This window comes from Pimephales promelas, chromosome 2, assembly GCF_988280905.1.
Source record: "Pimephales promelas chromosome 2, fPimPro1.hap1.1, whole genome shotgun sequence".
Lineage (NCBI taxonomy): Eukaryota > Metazoa > Chordata > Actinopteri > Cypriniformes > Leuciscidae > Pimephales > Pimephales promelas.
The window spans coordinates 8,447,834-8,465,603 of NC_142770.1; the positions used below are offsets into that span (position 1 = coordinate 8,447,834).

The 17,770-nt window shown below is 41.4% G+C and overlaps 1 protein-coding gene and 1 long non-coding RNA gene across 2 annotated transcripts in view; one reads left to right on the forward strand and one right to left on the reverse strand.

Moving 5' to 3' along the window:
• ahr2 (aryl hydrocarbon receptor 2) overlaps nt 1-17,770 on the reverse strand; it is a 76,947-nt gene that overhangs the window by 34,723 nt on the left and 24,454 nt on the right. The window lies entirely within an intron of this gene.
• On the forward strand, nt 2,726-12,622 carry LOC148995788 (uncharacterized). The gene is made up of 3 exons (XR_016169562.1): nt 2,726-3,221; nt 3,789-3,902; nt 12,479-12,622. It is a non-coding gene; the product is annotated as an uncharacterized LOC148995788 (long non-coding RNA).

The window sequence follows — 17,770 nt, forward strand, 5'->3', positions numbered from 1 at the left end:
TCTCTCTTTAGCCAAACATTCACATAACGCTTACCTTTATGCATTTAATATTATGAACAGCAGCTATGCTAATTATTTCCCATTTTGCTTTTAGTGTTATGCCTAGCGTCCCGAGATAACGCGATATGTTATGCCCTAAATTATTGCATATTTAACTAAATGTATTTTTCCATGTACATTTCTGAAATGCACTTTCTGTAAAGCTGCTTTGAAACAATATGTACTGTGAAAAGCGCTATACAAATAAATTTGAATTGAGTTAAACAGTTTTTTGTGAACCAATTTTGAGCACAGTAGGAAAGAAAGTGAAATTTAAATCAATTAAAATGAATAATATTACCAGCTAATAACCTATATTATGCATCCTCAATTTCAGAGGTGTAAAGTCCCGGGGTCAGAAAGTAAAAGTCCCGCCATATGTTTATTCCACCCATGAACTCAGCCAGCTGATTTCACTAATTAGTTTTATCTCCTGGCTGAACAACTGAGCTAATTAACGAACCCAGGTGATTGGAACAAATACTGAGACTGTTTACATGGAAACGATTCTGAAGAGAAAACGTAAAAGTGGCGTTGCGTTATCACTTATCATTCTGCGTTTAGACGAGCGTTTTGGGTGGGAAATCTACGTGCATACGATGACGCAAAAGTGTGTGAAATTCAATGTACTATGCACTTCAGGCGGCTAAGAGTGCATACTACAACAACACCAAGTCCGTGCGCCTGCGTACAACCTTCACTGCCAAGCAGACTTTTGCGTTTTTACCCTTTACACGGGAACGCGGCGGTGGAGCGTTTTTAAGATTTCCACTCTGGAGGGTGGTTTCACTTTTTGCCGTTTTTAAGCCCCAAAAACGCCGTCGCCGTGTAAACGAAAGGCACATCCGATAAAATATTTTTGAGCGTTCTCGTGTAAACAGGGCCTGAGGAGGACTTTTATTTTATGAACGTCTGCTCAATTTATAATGATCTTCTATATGAAAACAAAGAAAGTTGTTTTTTTTCTTCATATAGTTAAGTGTGTAGTTCTTAGAAAAGGGAAGTTTTGACAGTCCTGCTGTGAAAGTCAGGACAGAAATGACAGTGCCAAGATAACACTGTAGCTGAACAAACACAAGCATGCTCCTAACAATCACACACACACACGCATTCTGCTTGGGTTCAACTGCTCATTCAAGCACTTGTGTACTACACAAACACATACACGTTTCCCTGCCCATTTGGCCTCTTTGTTTCTGATGAGAAGGTTCACCTATAGCTTCTTGCTTTCAAAATGTTCACAATCTTTCCTTACTCTGGCCCCCTACATAAACACAGGACACATACACACACATAAGAACGGCAGCTCCATGCTGACAGACTGGGCTGGCTTAACCCGCTCTCCCTCCCTAGCTATGGGGGGGAACAATCCAAGCCCGGCGCAGACACACACACACACACACACACACACACACACACACACACACACACACACACACACACACACACACACACACACACACACACACACACACACACACACTCCGCCAGACCTTGAGCAGCCCCCTCTTACTGACAGATCTGCAACAGTGCTCTCACGCAAGCCCTGCCTCCCCTGAGACACTTGACTGCCAACAGAAAACACACACATACACACCGAACGTCCTGAGTGTGCTTGCACACACACACACACACACACTTGAAAATTTCCTGCCCGCATACACAACTCACAAGTCTCAGGCACAGACATGCACACACAGGGATAAATGCACACCTGAAAACACGTATTTCACCACAAAAACATTAAACGATACGTTAACTTCAAGTAGAGTTCGGAAAACACGCGCACATATGACCGTAGTCCTTAATACGACTCCGTGAACAGGATATAAAGTCTATCTCTTCCTGCGCACATCGCAGCACCGGTGAAAATGCAAAATGATGAAAACAATGAGGGAGAAAGGAGGGGAAGAAAACTTAAAAGGAAGAGTACTGGGGCGTCCAATGACCTCTAAGGATGGGAAATGGCGTTGTGGTCCAAAAAAAAAAAAATGCTCTCGCCCACAAGGTTTCTTTATCTGCCCTTACGAAAAATAATTGCAGTACAATGAAGTACAACTGCAGTAAAACTGCAGTTCAAAGCAGTATAACTGCAGTACAATGAAGTACAACTGTAGAATTGCAGTATTAACGAAGTATAAAGTTAGTATAGATACAATGTGACTGTAGTACATTGAAGTGCAACTGCAGTAAAACCACAGTACAAAAAGTAGAACTTCAGAATAGTGAAGTAAAACTGCAGTACAACTGTAGATTTGCAGTATTAACAAAGTATAACTGCAGTATAGATACAATGTGACTGCAGTACAACTGTAGATTTGCCGTATTAACGAAGTATAACTGCAGTATAGATATAATGTGACTGCAGTACAACTGTAGATTTGCCGTATTAACGAAGTATAACTGCAGTATAGATATAATGTGACTGCAGTACAACAGTAGATTTGCAGTATTAACGAAGTATAACTGCAGTATAGATACAATGTGACTAGAGTACATTGAAGTGCAACTGCAGTAAAACAGCAGTACAAAAAGTACAACTTCAGAATAGTGAAGTAAAACTGCAGTACAACTGTAGATTTGCAGTATAATGAAGTAGTAGCAATAACTTCAGTTCAGTGATACACTTTAAAAAGTGATAGACTTTTTTTGATAGAGAAAACTAATAATTTTTTTTTATCTTTTTGTTTTTATTGGGCTCTCAGGCAATGATATCAGTTTTGCCATTAAAAAGTGAAATTACTGAACCTAAATAAAGGAGCAAAAAAAGACAGATGAAGTTTTTGTTTTTTGCATCTGAAGTCTTGGCCTACCAATATTAAACTGTACTGCAGTTCTGCTGTTTTGTGCGAGACATAGCCCATGTGACCAGAGCTTCCTTCGCGCGCACGCGCCGCGGGCGTTGTCCTGACAACGAGTCTCGAGAGCAGCTGATGCTCATTACTGTCAGTCAGCGTCTTTCCGCGTAGTGTCTGCTCCATAAAATATGGTTTGGTTGATTTCCTCACTGAAATCGTTCATATAGGTTCATATTTATGAACTATCATCACAATTAAAACACAAAGACATGACAGCATTACTAGTGGTGACGACGGTCATTAACAAGTGGAATGGAAGAGAAGCGTTTTCTGGAAGAAAAGAAGTTCATTGCGCGAGGCCTTGTCAAGTCATTCAGCTTAGAGGTGAGTAAATTATAACATATAATGTCCTCATATTTCTCTTTTTTTATTTTAGATTGGTGTAAAAAAGACTTTACGTATATGTTGTTCAACCCGGTGGGAAAATAAGAGGAAACGCCGCTTCTATTCTGTAGTGTTAGTTTTACCATTCTCCGGTTTAACGTTACACTGTTTAACGTTAGTGTTAACTGCGTCACAGCAGATTGGGTAACTTATGTTTGCCCTTTGCAGCATATTGTCTATCACTTTTAACGCATTTTTTAAAAAACTATCTGTTGTATGAAGTGCTATACACGGTGACTTTACTTGTTTAAATTTAATATCAGGAATATTAGAAATATCAGACACTAACTTACTGGAAAATACAAGCAAATATGTTCAGTAGTTTGACATTATGTGCAGAAAAGATTTTTTTTTTTTTTTTTTTAAGTAGGCTAACTTACTTTTTTTGTGTGATTGCTATTTCCAGGAAAATGTACTGGTAACAACTAAAAACAGAAGACGATGGCTGGGGTGAAACAAATATGCACTCACAGACTTTAAAAATTGTGTGTCTCTGCTTTTTTCCAGAAATGCATGTTATTGGGCAAATTGTGTAGACTATCAATGGAGTGACAGAAAGATTTCATCAAAAATATCTTCAGTTGTGTTCCCCGTGTCTTGCGGGGTTGGAATGACATGAGGGTGAGTAATTTAACTTTTTATCTGGAGTGTTCAAACTCATTATTAATGCTGAACAATAAACCATAAATTAACATAAATAGGATGTAATTCAATAAGATTAAATCTAATATGGATATGTCTAGATATAGAATAACATTTTGCTAAAGAAAACCTCAAAAAGGTTCATTATAGATACAGTAAGATACATTAAACACCTGTTCACTGGTCATTTTCCACAGCTGTATGCAAAGGCAAGTGGGCTTCTCCTGGGAGACTAAATTAATCACCTGGTTTAGTGCTGTCTACTGTTTTAGAAGAGGAAGTTGCTCAACTGCATTTGTGAGAAAATTGAGCCGAGATCTCTTATATAAAGCCAAGTGTTAGGGACGCACGATGACATCAGCACGACATCGGTATCAGCCGATAAAAGCTTAATGATCATCGGTATCGGCCGATAGTATCTCTGCCGATGAGCCTTGCCAATATGTGGTGGATATACTATGCGCACGTGATGACCGTGAACGTAGCATGAGCGCCAACTTAAATGTCCAGCTGTGTGGAGGAAAAGGTGCGCTTCAGTATCGAGTTCTTTTTCAGGCTTGAACAAACCATAACACACACAAAATATGTGCCAAAATGTCAGTTTTGTCGAGTGTCCTCATCAGAGCAGTTTTAAAGGTCCCCTGACATTTTTTTATTTTTTATTTTTATTTTATAATGTTTCCTGGGTTGCCCTTATGTTAGTATGTTTTTTTAGATCAAAAATAGTCATAATTTCATAATTTCAAATGACTCAGAGCCGGTATTGTGCCTATTTTCCACCCTCCGCCAGCGGAGCGCTGATGAGGGGGCGTTCACATTAACACATGTCACCACTCACCACTCTTTTGCCATGTTCAATATTCTCCCCAACACTTTTTAAAACATCTTCGCGGCAAGGATGTACCAATACAAAATAATAAAACATCTCCAGTTAACTTTCAGACCATTCAATTTGTTCGTTTGTCAAATTAGAGTCCATCTAGCTCTGAAATGTGTTGTTTTTTTAAATCAAGTGATCACTTTTTGGCAGGTAAAATACTGCATTATAATGGTTGTATTGGCCCTTTACAGGTATTTTAATAGGTCAAAAGTACTGGGTGAGTAATAATCAGTCAGATTTAACCTCATTAATATAAGTGTAACGCGCGTGAGTTATCCTCTGCTTATAGTTCTTACCCAGCGCTGTTCCGTGGGTTCTTGGCCTCGCTCTGTGATCACCACAATAAGGAGGGCACTGACAAAGGGCTCCGGTGACTACAACACTTGTTTATTGAACATCACAACATCGTGAAATGGCCGCAGCCGATTACATAGTGCATCTCGTCTGTTCCTCTCTCTGAACTCTACTCCCACTGTTTTCTCCCGCGCTCTAACTCGCGGGGCTCCGTTCTCGCGATATTATCCCAAATCCTATTTAAAGTCATAGAACATAACTCTTACATTTCACTTCCTACATAATACTCCCTTACCCAACAAGAAATGTCCTCATTTCTATAACACTGTCCTTAAAACACAAAAAAACAAAAATAAAGTAGACAAAATGTTTCAGAACATCTGTATCAAAAAAAAAAAAAAAAATTGCAATCAACAAAACATGTTTAACAATACTGAAACATATAATAAATGAAAGAGAGATCCCTAAACTTCAATAAATGATCATACTCCCATTGATTCCACTTTGCACATCAATTAGAGAACACATGAGAACCATGAACATTTAGCAAATTAGTAAAGTGCAAAGTCTTTCAAATGGTGCGGCAACCGACGTGTCCTGGGGGGCACATTCCGAGTGGACACTGGAGTATCAGAAAACTCAGAAACACCTGTTGATGGTCTAGCTTCCGGTATGCACAGAGGAACCAGTTCAGAGTGCAGAGTAACCAGGCTGTCCTGTGCGTTTTGCGTATTGCTGGAGGGTTGTGGAGTGCCATGTTGTTGGACATGAGGTTGCAACTGGGACAATGGAATGGGCTCCAATGGAACCTGGGGTGCAGGAGGAAGTCCCGGAGGCACCGGTGTAGTGAGGGGTGGGAGGAGTCCTGACAACGTCGTCAGGGTATTTGGTTTAATAATGGAGGAAGGGGGGGTGGAAGCAAGTGAGTTCCTTGAGTCTGTGATGTAGGGTTTCATGCGATTGTAATGAATGATTTTCGCTTTTGCACCCGGTCTGGATACATCACGAACTTCAAAATTAACCGGGGTGGAAATACCCGAGGGGCATATTGGTTGCAAAACCTCATAGGGACCCACCCAACGTGGACACAGTTTATTGTGGCGGCGGGCAGGGTCATCCACTAACACTAGGTCACCCTGGCTATACGGAGTGTACTTTAAGTGACGATCATAGTTCAGGCGTTGCTGATCTTGTGCCCTGTCTCTGTGAGCGGTTGCAAAACGGTAAGCAGAGGTCAATCTTTTCCGCAGCTTGTTAGCATATGCTGCTGGCGTGCCCACTGTCGCTGGACTGACAGCAGTACTATCCTGGAGTATGGTGTCCAGGGAAATGCGCGCCTCACGGCCATGAGCCAGAAAGAAGGGTGTCAATCCCGTACTAGTGTGTTTGGTGGTGTTATAAGCCAATGCAACCAGCGGGAGGTGCTCATCCCACTCTGTGCCCGATGCAAAAAGATGTTTGGAAAGTTCATCCTTAAGAGTACGATTAAAGCGCTCAACAGCCCCGTCACATTGAGCGTGATAAGGAGAGGTACGAAGCTTCTTGATTGATAGCAAGTTACAAAGGTGCTGTATGAGGTCGGATTCAAACTGTCTGCCCTGGTCAGAATGTAGGGCCTCAGGGACACCATGTTGTGGAATATAGTGGTCAAAGATGCAGCCTGCTACTGAGACAGCAGTTTGATCCTTCAATGGGTAGAGATTGACAAACTTAGTGTACAGGTCCATTATTACTAGAACATAACGGTTGCCCTTGGTAGAAATGGGCAACTCTGTTATGTCTGCAGCCACTATTTGAAATGGACGGTCAGGAGAGATAGGAATGAGTGGTGCCTGAGGTCGGGGCACCGGAGAACGCCTTGACTGACAAGCAGCACACTGGGAGCAATGTTTGGCAACGTCTGACGACATGTAAGGCCAGTAGAAGGACCGCATTGCTCTGTCCAAAGTCTTGGCCAGGCCATAGTGACCCACTGAAGGGTGTCCATGAACGTGATTGAGAACATCAGGAATCAACAAGGTAGGAATGACAACTTGCAAGGCATTATCCCCAAAAGATCTGCGTGAATGTCTGCATAACACTCCATTATGAACAACTAGGTGACTAAACTGTGCCCACAGTTTCCTGAGGTATGATGAAGCGTTACGTAGCTTCCATAAGGCTGGTCTACGTCCTGTTTCCATCCACGAGAGCACAACGGCTAAATCTGGGTCTGACCTTTGTTGTCCCATGACATTCCACTCACTTTGGAATTGCACAAGATTTGATGATGTGTAGTTTGGAACAATCACGGGCAAAGGGGCATTTACGTCCCTAGACAGTGTTTGGGAGTGTGCTGACATCGGTTCAGCCTGCAAAGCTATTGATGTAGTCTGAGTGGCTACAGTGACAGTAGATGCGTCGCTCTGAAGACTCCCATCTGGTTCCTGAGGAACGGTCTCTGGCCGTCTGGACATGGCGTCTGCATTAAGGTGTTTAGCGCCATTACGGTGGATGACATGCCAGTCATAAAGGTCCAGTTCTATGGCCCAACGTGCCCTTCTACCTGTAGGGTCATGGTCCAACGGAAGTTTCTTGAGACCGACCAGAGGCTTATGATCAGTAATGATGGTGAACGGATGGCATGCAAGGTAGTGTCGAAAATGACGGACCGACCACACAATGGCATACAATTCCCGATCAAACGTAGACCATTTTCTTTCAGCAGTAGACAGCACGTGGCTGGCATATGCGATGACATGCTCTTTTCCGTCCACTTGTTGTGAAAGAACAGAGCCCAGCGAATGAAGGGAAGCATCAGTGTAAAGGATAAAAGGAATCGAAAAATTCGGAAATGCCATAACTGGTTGTGACGTCAATTCCTGCTTCAATACACTGAAAGCTTCATTTGCTTCAGCTGACCAAGAAAATGATACTCCTTTGTGTGTGAGATGGTACAAGGGTTCAGCTGTGCGTGCAAAGTGTCTAATAAATCGGCGATAGTATGAGCACAGACCCAGAAAAGCCCTGACTTGCGTGGCTGATGTCGGAATTGGCCATGTCCTGACTTTGTCAATGTTAGAGGGGTCTGGCTCAACCCCGGCACTCGAAACACGATGGCCCAGGAAAGTCACCGAAGAGCATGCCAGATGGCACTTGGACGGCTTAAGTTTGAGTCCAGCCGTACGAAATCGCTGAAAAACGTCGCGCAGATCCTGGAGGTGTTGTGGAAAATCAGCACTGTAGACAATAATATCGTCTAAGTAGATTAAACAAATACTCCAGTGCAGACCCCGAAGCACAAGCTCCATTAAGCGCTGGAAACTGGGAGGGGCATTCGAGATCCCCATTGGCATCATACAGAATTGGTATAGGCCGGTACCAGTGGAGAAAGCCGTTTTCTCTTTGTCCTCTGGATTGAGTGGTATTTGCCAGTAACCAGCAGTTAAGTCAATTGTGCTGAACACTCTGGCCCCAGAAAGTCTATCGAGGGTATCATCCACCCGAGGAAGAGGGTGTGAATCGTTGATTGTGACATCATTCAGACGTCTGTAATCTACACAGAACCGGTGTGTGCCATCCTTTTTCCGGACAAGCACAACCGGAGCTGACCACGGACTGTGAGAGTCCTCGATGACATTCTGGTCCAAAAGCCTCGACACCTCTTTTTGTAATACAGCCTGAGTAGCTGGTGACGTTCTATAAGGGCGCAGTTTTATTGGAGCAGCGTCACCCGTGTTGATACTGTGTGTAATTAGGTTAGTTTTCCCATAATCATGAGGATGGGAGCTAAAAATGTTAGAGAACTCAGTCAGCAGGGTTTTGAGCTGTGCCTGTTCTTCAGCGTTTAAGTGTGTATCCTCCAAATGCACATCAGGCACTGGATGGACAGCTTCTGTGGAAGTAGTTACAGCTGAGACTAATGCATACTCATCAAGTGTATTGCCAGTGATAGAGAAAATCTGACCTAGTGGGCATCCAGCCTCAAGAGAGACGGTTTCATTAGTCGGGTTAACAACTCTAATAATGCCCCTCCCCTTTTGAACTGATGTCAGTGTTCGAGCGATGCCTAAGGTCACGACTGGAGGGGGCTGAGGTTCCAGTATACCCACATACGTGTCTGTGAAAGGATTCGCTACACCATTATCTTTGACAGAAATTGGGATTGCCATCTCCGACATAGGTGGAACAGTTACCTGGGCGACACTGATAGCAGAACTTTGAACCGGAATCAGGGACTGGGGTAGTGAAAGAGGCACTGACGTGTTGTACAGGTGTAAACGTGCATTTGGTATGTCAACAGTGACGGTGTGTTCAATCAAGAAATCCCATCCTATTAGGACAGGATGAGTGGCTGTGCGTACCACATGGAAAACATGAGAAAATGTTACATCTCCAATATGTATGGGCGCTATCACAGAGCCAATTATGTCCAATAACTGTCCCGTTACCGATGATGCTAACACAAATGACTTGCTGATAGACTGGGTAGACAAAGCTGGAATCGACCTACGACAGTCATCTGTAATGAGGGACAGACCTGACCCAGTATCGACCAAAGCATGGAGGTCTGTACCCGCCAGTCCAATCTGAATGAACGGTGTAGGTGGGGAAGATTTAAGACTGACTGTACTAGAATGGACCACTACAGGGGATGAAGCTGGCATTTGGTCCCCAATGACAGCTTCTACTCGTTTCCCCGCTGTGGTGAGGAAGGGGCCTTGTGGGATGGGGAGAAATGTACATGTCGTGTGGGTGATCTTGGTGAACTTTGGGAATGGGGGGGTAGCGATGGAGAGCGGTTTCTGTGGTAAGTGGAAGTTCTGTACTGTGGGTTTGGTGAGGGGGAACGAACATAACGGGCCCTGTATTCATATTCAAAGTCAGACCGGCGGTCTCGTGTAGGCGATCGGCTAGAGCTACCATAATGATGTCTATGGGGGGTGTATTCGTCATATTGTGTGGTGTGAGGAAGTTGTGACTCACGACCTCGGGAGGGAGGGGAGTAGCTTGAATGTCTTTGGCCAGAGAAGTCATCCTTTGGAAGTGCTCGATCAGTTTCTGCACGGCCCTGGTAGCGTCGTGGGGGATAACAGTCATCCTCAAAGTGTCGTTGTCGACCTCGCTGTGTGCGTTGTGAAGAACAGCAGCAATCCTTGCAGTAGTGATGATCATACCGATCAGGCTGGCGATGGCGTGCTGTGATGTCGTAGTCCACGGCTGCGCAGGCCTGATGCGGAGAGTGTGTGGAAGACGTCACCTCGCCCTGAAGGCTGGAAATCCGCCTCGAGAGCTGGTCCATGCGTTCATCAGTTCGTCGTAGGTGAGATTGACGTAAGTCATGCATGTCTGTTCGGAGTTCAGCAATGGCTGCTGCTAATTCAGTGATGTGAGTCGCAGTCACTGAGTGGGCCGATGGTGGTGAATTTACTGTGACAGGCATAACAGCTGCAGGGTTGGCAACACTAATGGCCAACTGAGCACGTTCACACTGTGTGGCCACTTTCAAGGCATTGTCTAAAGTCATAGCACCGTGCTCATGGATTTTCAGTTGAAGTGATGGATCTAAGCCGGTAACAAACCTACGAAAAATTTCACAATTTCGTGCTGCTGTATCATAATGTGGAAATGCTTCAGTCACTAGATTTGTGAGCTCAGCAGCATAGACTTCAAGGGGTTCTTGTGGTTTACGTGGACGAGCATTCAAAAATGTCTGAAATGTGGCCAAAAAAGTTGTACGTCCAAAAACACTGCTCAAACTAGCTTTAGTCAACTCATAGTCAGCTTTCACCGCAGGGGAGAGAGACTGCCAGTATGCAAATGCTGAACCAGTAAGCTTTACTGGGAGAAGTTTGGCCTTATCCAGTGGTACAGCTGAGACATTTAGTGCTACCTCAAATCTCTGAATCCATGCACTAAACGGCTCTTTACCATCTCCGGAAAAATGAGCAGGGAGGTCAATTTTAAATGGTAGATGTGAGCTTGCGTCCTCTGCTGCGTGTCTGTCTCTCTGTATAGGAACTGCATCATTCTCATCGTCCGCCATTTTAAGCGAGAGGAAGAAAGAAGAAAAAAAAAATGCACGTAATCCGATCTTGCAAAAGAAACACGTGAAAAAAAATTAAGCAGTCTTTAAACGGCTCTGCAGATTAAAGCGGCGATATTCACGTCGTTCAATACGGGAAAAACAAGCGTCTCAACAGAAAGCAAGCCAACCAACGCTGCCACCAGTGTAACGCGCGTGAGTTATCCTCTGCTTATAGTTCTTACCCAGCGCTGTTCCGTGGGTTCTTGGCCTCGCTCTGTGATCACCACAATAAGGAGGGCACTGACAAAGGGCTCCGGTGACTACAACACTTGTTTATTGAACATCACAACATCGTGAAATGGCCGCAGCCGATTACATAGTGCATCTCGTCTGTTCCTCTCTCTGAACTCTACTCCCACTGTTTTCTCCCGCGCTCTAACTCGCGGGGCTCCGTTCTCGCGATATTATCCCAAATCCTATTTAAAGTCATAGAACATAACTCTTACATTTCACTTCCTACATAAGCAACACATTTCAGGGCAGAAATAACCTTTCAATCAATAAGTAGAGGCTTCAATCACTGAAGGTTGGTTGTAATAATGGTTGTACTGGGTGAGTGATGTTTATTTGCACGTTATGTCTGCTTGATCCACATAAAAGCAACTGCATTCGTAAAGTGAATGGGCGATACACCTGTAACACGTCAATCCATCAATCTTCGGCGGACCATCACTTTTCGGCTACGAGTCATTTGAAATACAATAAACGTACAAATAAATATTACAGATTAAAAAACGATCGGAAATGTCGTCCAATTTTCTAATACTATTGTTTGATGACAACAATACATTTGGAAAACAAAATACAGCCATTTCGGATTTTTTCTTTTAAACAAAAAACCAAGTTGCACCCTTTTTTAAATGTCATCTTTCATTCCGAAATAGAATAATGAATGAACGAAAAAGTACACGGGCCATGCGTGTATTTTTTTATATATATATATATTATTATATGGGGGGAAATGTGTATAAATATCGGTATCAGCCAAAATGAGTTTGCAAATATCGGCATATCGAATATCGGCCAAAATCCAATAATTTGCGTCCCTACCAAGTGTCTCACACTGCATTTTCGCTCAAATTTACCTTTTCACTTGCGCATTGCTTGCTTTGTTTATGAGTCGAGTTTTCCTTTACAAAGCAGATTGAGTTTGTTTGCAAATGCTGGATTTGTTTGTTTAATTATGGCACAATATTAATTCCATTGAATAACTCCTATTTCAGAACTTGCAGATTCATTTTAAGCATAATATATGCCTGTGGTGAAGAGTAACTGAAAAGATTGTCTCTGATTCTTTTTGTTTGTTTATTACAGACTACTTCCAAAATTGTGTTTCCACATCTGAGATGAAGGCAGTGAAAAGAACGAAGTGGAATAAGCTCTTCAAAAAACACAACTTCTCTGAATAATGTGGGGGAAGATGTTTGCATGATTTGTAAATAAACACTTTAAATACATTGTCTAACTCTCAGCCTGTTATTTGAAATAAAATAAAAAGAAAAATCACGTTATTTGTTGCATTGCAGTTTGAGACATTCACTGTTTTGTACCTTAATTCATTATTGCAGATGTGTGAACTTATTTGGGATATTCTGGTTGTATTCCAATGGTATTGTACAGCATTTTATTTGTATTGCATTTCAGTAGTATTGTACTTTAGTCGAATTATGTATTGCAGTGCTACCGCAGCCATATTGCAGTATTATTGCAGTACTACCGCAGTTATATTGCAGTATTATTGTAGTACTACTGCAGTTATATTGCAGTATTATTGTAGTACTACTGCAGTTATATTGCAGTATTATTGTAGTACTACTGCAGTATTATTGTAGTACTACTGCAGTTATATTGCAGTACTACTGCAGTTATATTGCAATATTATTGTAGTACTACTGCAGTTATATTGCAGTATTATTGTAGTACTACTGCAGTTATATTGCAGTATTACCGCAGTTATATTGCAATATTATTGGAGTACTACTGCAGTTATATTGCAATATTATTGGAGTACTTCTGCAGTTATATTGCAGTATTATTGTAGTACTACTGCAGTTATATTGCAGTATTATTGTAGTACTACTGCAGTTATATTGCAGTATTATTGTAGTACTACTGCAGTATTATTGTAGTACTACTGCAGTTATATTGCAGTACTACTGCAGTTATATTGCAATATTATTGTAGTACTACTGCAGTTATATTGCAGTATTATTGTAGTACTACTGCAGTTATATTGCAGTATTACCGCAGTTATATTGCAATATTATTGCAGTATTACTGCAGTTTTATTGCAATATTATTGGAGTACTACCACAGTTATATTGCAATATTATTGTAGTACTACTGCAGTTATATTGCAATATTATTGGAGTACTACCACAGTTATATTGCAATATTATTGTAGTACTACTGCAGTTATATTGCAATATTATTGGAGTACTACCACAGTTATATTGCAATATTATTGGAGTACTACTGCAGTTATATTGCACTATTATTGGAGTACTACCACAGTTATATTGCAATATTATTGGAGTACTACAGCAGTTATATTGCAGTATTACCACAGTTATATTGCAGTATTATTGTAATACTACCGCAGTTATGTTGCAGTTCTACTGCAGTTGTACTCCAACTACTGTATACTGCAATAATGCAGTTTTTTCGTGTCCAAAAAACTGCATTTTCTACATGCAGTATTACTTCTAAAAAAACTGCAGTAATTTTTTGTAAGGGTGTCTTGACTTACAATACTGATATTGCGCTTGAGTTCTTCCCTTTTCTTTCTTCTCATTAACACCCCTCTCACAGGGAGTCTCATTTTTGGTTTAGGTTTTAGTGTCAGTCAACCCTGCTGTCTTTCAGTGTTGTTTGTCCCAATGGAATAGAGGAATGACTATCTATCGGCCATGGCAATTGGCTGAAAGTCTGCTCTGCAAGACTTCCCAAATCTTCATATGCAGTTTTTCCGGTCTATCTCGACACTTTGCACTTTGCTCCCAGGGACTATTTTGTCTCTTTGGACCTATGGGAAACTAAAAACTGAAACAAGACACTAAAAGTGCAAAGATACTTTGCAACGTGTACGGTTGGAGGAAGCAGGTAGGAACGGGGTAGTAATGTTAGAAGAGTAAAACCATCTTGACAATATGCCAAAGTGCTTGTCACCTCAAATAAACAAGACAGTAAAATCTACTTGTCAACTTCTTCTGTAAACTGTCATTCAGAACGGTGGGGACAGGGCGTTGACAAGTCTGGTAATTTTCCACTCCCACACGATATGAAGGATCACTTCCTGATAAGCTAAAGACAAGAGACTGTAAACACAGTTAGGCTAGGTGTATTACACATACTACAAGAAGAGTCAATAACTCTTATGTTTTGACATACATTGAGTTTTTATGGTTTGCGCAAAATCGATGAGGAGGTTAAAAAGAAATAGGGTACTACGGTGCTTAAGCCACACCCTAAGAAAAATGTGCTTTTCACTACTCCCATAGTGCATGATTGAAGATAAAATATGTTTTTGAACGTTAATCAAGCAACACATTTTGCGTGAAAATTAAACATAAAAGTGGTTTGTTTGTTTAAAAAATTTTTAAACAACTTTTATCCCCCACACACGGTGCAAAATGCACAAAGTATTGATACTTAAAATAAGTAAATGAACATTATTAAAATAATATCTTTTAATTAGGGCTGTGAAACGATTAATTGCGATTAATCGCATCCAAAATAAAAGTTGGTGTTTACATAATATATGTGGGTGCACTGTTTATAATTATTTTGTATATATTAATACACACACATGTATATTATGTAAACAAACTTTTATTTTTGATGCGATTAATCGCGATTAATCGTTTGACAGCCATACTTAATATATGATATTTACCATCTGAATCTAACCGACTATGTCATGTCAACTATGTCAAAAAACATTAAATATAAGATCAAATGAGCGCAGGATCAACTTTGTGTTGCTGTACATGATCGTGTCAAGGATCAGCCAAATTTCCACGTGCATCGTCAAAAGCGGTTGTTAAGAAATGCGCTGAGCTGAATATTTGTGCCATCTAATGGTTTTAAAGGCATACTCCATTTTTTTTGGAAATAGGCTCATTTCACAACTCCCCCAGAGTTAAACAGTTGAGTTTTACCGTTTTCGAATCAATTCAGCCGATTTTCTGATATTTCGAAGAATATCCGTAACCAGACAGTTTCTGGTCTCATTGACTTCCATAGTAGGAAAAACATTACTATGGAAGTCAATGAGACCAGAAACTGTCTGGTTAATGACGTTCTTCTAAATATCAGAAAATCGTCTGAATGGATTCAAAAACGGTAAAACTCAACTGTTTAACTCTGGGGGAGTTGTAAAATGAGCCTATTTCCAAAAAAAAGTGGAATATCCCTTTAAACAATAAAGTCAAATACGCCTTTTACCTTGGTGCAACTTTAGCCCCATTGTACCCGACTACAGTTGTAAAACAGTTGTCAATGACGCCATAGATATCTGTCATTTTGTTTTGGCACGTAAGTTCTTATGGTGTGTGAAATCAGTTATGGATATAACTGCGGCAATACCGCAAAGGTTGCCAGATCAGTAATGTTCTGCTCCTGATAAATGATTAAAGAAATTTTTACGTTTCAAATAACTAGAGATTATGACAGTTATCAATGACCACCATTAACAGTGTTTTAGAGATAACATTGTTGCAATAAGTAACCCATAAGTCACAGAGGAAAAAGCAACTGATAACACCAAGCAATAAGCAAACGAGTATGTTAATAATCGTAGAACTGCACTTTCAACGGCTAGACCCTGTTGGGAAATCTAGTTTAAACTGGAAAACTCTAACTGGTCCAAAATCAATGTGATGACCTTGTTTGACGAACATATGCCAAAAACCAGCTCGACTCACTGTATTTGTTTTGTTGGTCCAAGGTTGCTTGCATATGCTAATGACCATCTTGAAAAAGCTAGAAATTAATTCGTATGTTACAAAACGCAGCTACCAACTATGCAAATCTGGCAGGACCCAAAGACAATATTTGTTTCTCTGTTGCCTTGAAACAGTTTTGTTTCTGCAACCTGAGAATCACATCCTTAATTCTGACAGCCATGTTTAAAGAAAATAGAAGAGATCTTGCACACTTGGTTAAAAAACAGTCTTTTGACCATATTTCAGATCTGAGCCAAAGTGGAAGAGTATCAGGAAACATCTTTTTCCTCTTCGAAAACCCCAGATAATGCAGAACATCCCCCCTAAAAGACCTCTCCTTCCTTTCTGACTTTCTCTCGGTCTTCCACCTCCCATCCCGGTCTCTCGATCTGTCCCTTTCTCCATGTGGCTTTAAAGAAATGGATGAGGTGAGTTGTGTGTGCATGTTTTAAAAGAGACAAGGAAAAGAAAACATTGTTGTGATGGCGCAATCACAGACAGATGAGTGGAAAGGTAGCATTCAGGTGAGAAGAGGAAGAAAAGTTGTGGATTGATGACTGCAGATGTATGGCAGCCCGCCCCAAACACTGTCAAACGTTTCCCTTCAGGCGATACGGAGAGAACAAACCAACCAGCCAACCACAGTGCAGCAAAAATCCTGCTACCACAGAACTAGTACTGTACTGTTTAGTGCTAGTTTGCTAAGCAAATGAAGATTGCTCAATATTGTAAAATACTTTCTTTTGCTCTCTCGCCTTCTCTTTCTGAACAAAGAGTACTTCCTGTGTACACGGAGGAAACTGAGCAACACGTTTAACAGGTTTCCCCAGCTAGGACGCCAAATGATCAAACCGTGCACGTTCCAACGCATGTGTAAGCACATCAAAGTTCAGGATTAAGAAAAGTTGTCAGGCTAACTGCCTCGGGCTATCACGGAACACCACCCCCCAACTTTCAAGAGATTCACCACATGAAAATAAGGAAATGACAAAGTTTGCACATCAGCCTTATGCAAATGCTTTATGATTTTACTACTGTGATGCTAACCGTAGAAATGTACTATAGCAATAGCAAGTATTTTTTGGGGGAAATAATAGCCTAGAAATCTAGACGCACAAATTATTTTGCAGCCAGTGTGGTCTAGCAACTATCCGTAGATGTTTTAGCTGGAAAAACCAAACTCTGGTCAGGCCAATCACATCGTGTATAGAGTCGGCGGACGGGCTTTACGTAATGACGACAGAGTTGCGACGGTTCACTGGTACTTGAAAACAAAGAATGGCTGCTTCTGGCGAACAGCTGTCTTTCGATTCATAAAAAAAAAGAAGATGTGTTCGGGGTTTTGCCGACTGGATACGGTAAAAGTTTAATATCAAATTGCTCCTCTGGTGGGAAAACGCATGGGACTCAGCTGTCACCTTCTTCGTTGCTCTGATTGGTTGTAGCGCTATCCAAATGCGTATAGAGAGAATTTGAAACACAACCGTTTATCCCGTCTCTCGTATTGAGCATTAATCGCATGTAGGTCTGGCATGCCAGGCTAGGGTAATACTGCATAGACTATCCACAAGTTTCCAGGGGGCGCTCCTGTAAAAAATAAAGTGGGTGAAACTTCCGGTAAGGCGGCGGAAGTAGCATTCCAATGGTATTTTGTGTGTTA